The sequence below is a fragment of the Carlito syrichta genome, unplaced genomic scaffold, assembly GCF_000164805.1.
Source record: "Carlito syrichta isolate Samal-C Ts95f unplaced genomic scaffold, Tarsius_syrichta-2.0.1 Scaffold311906, whole genome shotgun sequence".
NCBI classification, from domain to species: domain Eukaryota; kingdom Metazoa; phylum Chordata; class Mammalia; order Primates; family Tarsiidae; genus Carlito; species Carlito syrichta.
In genome coordinates this window covers 79,778-83,640 of record NW_007256002.1, presented here as the reverse complement: position 1 = coordinate 83,640, position 3,863 = coordinate 79,778, and the positions used below count along the sequence as shown (strand labels likewise).

Here is a 3,863-nt window from a genome sequence, read left to right as displayed (position 1 = left end):
CCCGTGAGATGCTCTGTGTGGCGGCACGTGGCAGCTCTCCAGAAGAAAGAAAAACAATGTCAAAGCTACATTTGAGGCTTCTCACTCCCCTTCTTGGCCAGAGACTGGGAAAATCGCCATGTTTTTTGTTGGCCCCACTGCAAGCCAGCTCCCTCTCTGCTGGCTCCCCTCACCTTCTCCCTACCTCTGGCCCAGAACTTAACAGCTTCTAGAAAGAACTTCAAGCTTTTCCCAATTCCCCTGTCTGGGTTGAGGCCCTTCCTCTGAGTACCCACCATGCCCTGTGTTGACCCCATTTTAGCAATGATTAGCGTGCGTTGCAATTGTTGGGTTTGTCTGGTCCCTCCAGAGGGCTCCAGCCCAGAGACAGCGAACATAGTTGTTAACGTTGAGAATGAATGAATAAAAAATGAGTCACACTAGCCACAGGGGGTGGGGGCTAACACTCCTCCAAGCACTGAGCTTTTCTCTTGCAACAGACCCTGTGCTTGGTGTGGGGACAGAAGGGATTATGACATATCTCTGCTCTCAAAGAGCCCACCACCTGGGAGAAGAACAGTGGTAGCAAGATCAGGTTCCCTGTTCTCCTCACCCACTGCTTTCTAATACAAAACCCCACTATCCTTGTGGAGAACACTTAACTCTGTTAGCATCAAAACTCTAGTCTATGAAGGGCAATCAGTGTTGAAAAGAAAATGACTTGTTTCATGGATGCTTCTCTCTGTCTATTTTGAAACGTGAAAACCTCAGGATATGATGCCATCACTCTAGAATGAAACTGGGGCTCCAGGGGAGGACTAAGAGTACAAAAAAGAAACAGGATTATGCGAACTACGAAGAGAGCAAAGGAAACTCCCATTTTCCGATCCAAGGCTACTTTTATATAGACTTATTACCGACAGCAAGGTCAGCTGTTTATTGCTTGTAGACCAAAATAAACAAGCACGAGATGTGATGAAAAGACGGTGATTTTATGCCAAAAGCCAGTCACTGGGGGAAGGGCCAGGTTTGTGCCTCAAGAAATCGTTTCAGGGTTTTGGGCTGAAGCTAAGGGTTTAATACAGGAAACCTGGTATGGGAAACATGCTGGGGTGATAATGGGTGCTGATCTACATAATTTGCTCCCATGACTCTCAGTAATTGCCCATCTGCAAGTTTGAGTGGTATTATCTTGGCTGCAGCCAGGTGGTGGATCAATCATCCATGAATCACCTCAGGTGGGGGGCCTAGTTTGGCTCAGGCCTAATCTGGCTCAGGTCTAGTTTGTTATAAGATTAGCCTCTGGAATTCTTGAGGCCCTGGTTAGTGCTACCCTGATTGTGACCAGGTTGTAGATGAACTGCCTCAAGGCTCTCCCTAAGCAGGAAGAGTTTCGAAGTGGGGCCTCCAAGACTGGCTTGCTTTATTTTATTTTATTTTTTTTGAGTTGGAGTCTCACTCTGTCCCACTGACCATCTTTCCCTCCACCTCCAGGAACAGCCCGTTCTTGTAAATATCAGAGAACATCTTATTGTGGCTGATGAGGTCCTGGTAGATAATCATGATGACAGCAGAAGGGAGACAGTGGCAGCACTAACTTAGCTAACAAAGGCTCAGCCTTTGGTTGCTGAGTAAGAGAGGGAGAAAGGGAGGATTTTTTTTTTTTTACTTTTCTGCTCACTCCCTACTCCCTCCAACCACCACTCCAGCAGCACAGTGCTCATGCCAAGCTCCCAAATCCTGCTGAGTTAGCGCTGCCACTGTCTCCCTTCTGCTGTCATCATGATTATCTACCAGGACCTCATCAGCCACAATGAGATGTTCTCTGACATTTACAAGGACGGGCTGTTCCTGGAGGTGGAGGGAAAGATGGTCAGGGGGACAGAAGGTAACATTGATGACGGGCTAATTGGTGGAAATGCCTCAGCTGAAGGCCCGAGGGTGAAGGTAATGAAAGTAATCACCAGTGTTGATGTTGTCATGAACCATCACCTGCAGGAAAAAGAAGCCTACAAGAAGTACATCAAAGGTTACATAAAATCAATCTAAGGCAAACTTAAAGAACAGAGGCCAGAAGAGTAAAATCTTTATGACAGGGGTTGCAGAACAAATCAAGTACAATCCTTGCTAATTTCAACAACTACCCGTTTTTTTCGTGGTTTTTTTGGTTTTTTTTTTTTTTTTTTTTAGAATGCAGGGGTTTATTAAGACAGAAGAGCTCCCAAGCAGGAACCAGACCGAGACAGAGTTGCCCCCAAAACCACCAGTTTTTTATTGGTGAAAACATGAAACCAGATGGACTACCGTGAAGATGGTGTGACCCCAAATACGATTTTCTTTAAGGCTGATTTAGAGATGGAAAAATGTTAACAAATTTGGCAATTACTTTGGCTCTATCACCTGTCATCATAACTGGCTGCTGTTCATCATCCATGCTACACCAAGATTTAAGACAAATGGGACTGGTGTCATCTAGAGTTTCATTTATTTTGACTGTGATTCATTTGGAGTGAAGGCATTGTTTTTGTTTTGGGGGGAGTTTTTTGGGTTTTTTTTTAGTTGGAGTCTCACTCGATCACCCAAACTGGAGTGCAGTGGCCGCTCCCGGCCACCGCAGTCTCACCTGCTGGGCTCCAGTGATCCTTCCACCTCAGCCTTCCAAGTAGCCGGAATTACAGGCACGTGCTACCACACCCGGCTAATTTTTTTATTAATTGTAGAGATGAGGTCTCGCTGCCCAAGCAGGTCTCAAACCCGCAGGCTCAGGCAATCCACTCACCTCAGCCTCCCAGAGGCACAGGATTACAGGCTGAGCCACTGAGCCTGGCTTTGTTTTTGTTTTTTTAATTTTTTTTTTAGTTGGACTCTCACTCCATTGTCCAGACTGGAGTGCAGTGGCACACTCACGGCCACCCCAGCGTTGACCTGCTGAGCTCAGGCAATCCATCCATCTCAGCCTTCCAAGTAGCCAGAACCACAGGCACACGCTACCACACCTGGCTAATTTTTTGATTTATTGTATAGATGGGGTCTCACCAAATTGCCCAGGCTGGTCTCAAATCCGTGGGCTCAGGCAATCCTCTCACCTCAGCCTCCCAATGTGCTGGGATTACAGGCTGAGCTACTGCACCCAGTCGAAGTCATTGTTTTTAAGAAAAACATGTCATAGCCAGGCTCAGTGGCTCAGCCTGTAATTCCGTGCCTTGGGAGGCTGAGATGAGTGGATTGCCTGAGCCCGCAGGTTCGAGACCCGCCTGGGCAGCGAGACCTCATCTCTACAATAAATCAAAAAATCAGCCGGGCGTGGTAGTGCATGCCTGTAATTCCGGCTACTTGGAAGGCTGAGGCGGAAGGATCACCGCAGCCCAGTGGGTCGAGGCTGCAGTGGCTGGGAGCGGTCAGTGCACTCCAGTCTGGGCGACAGAGTGAGACTCCAACTCAAAAAAAAAAAGAAAAAGAAAAACATGTCATGTAAGTTGTCTAAAAATAGAATGCATTTAAACTCAAAAAAATTTTTAAAGATTAAAATACAAATTTTTTTTGAGTTGGAGTCTCACTCTATCACCCAGGCTGCAGTACAATGGCACACTTCTGGCCACTACAGCCTCGACCTGCTGGGCTCAGGTGATCCTTCCATCTTAGCTTTCCAAGTAGCCAGAACTACAGGCACACGCTACCACACCCAGCTAATTTTTTGATTTATTGTAGAGACAAGGTCTCACCATGTTGCCCAGGTTAGACAATCCTCTCGCCTTGGCCTTCCTAAATGCTGGGATTATAGGCTTGAGCCACCATGCCCAACCAAAATACAATTTTAAAGGTAGAGCTAGCCGGGCTCGGTGACTCAGCCTGTAATCCCGCACCTTTGGGAGGCTGAGGTGAGT

At 47.0% G+C, this 3,863-nt stretch overlaps 1 pseudogene; it reads left to right on the top strand.

Moving 5' to 3' along the window:
• The first annotated feature begins 1,761 nt into the window (after positions 1 to 1,761).
• LOC103271786 overlaps positions 1,762 to 3,863 on the top strand; it is a 20,126-nt pseudogene continuing 18,024 nt past the window's right edge.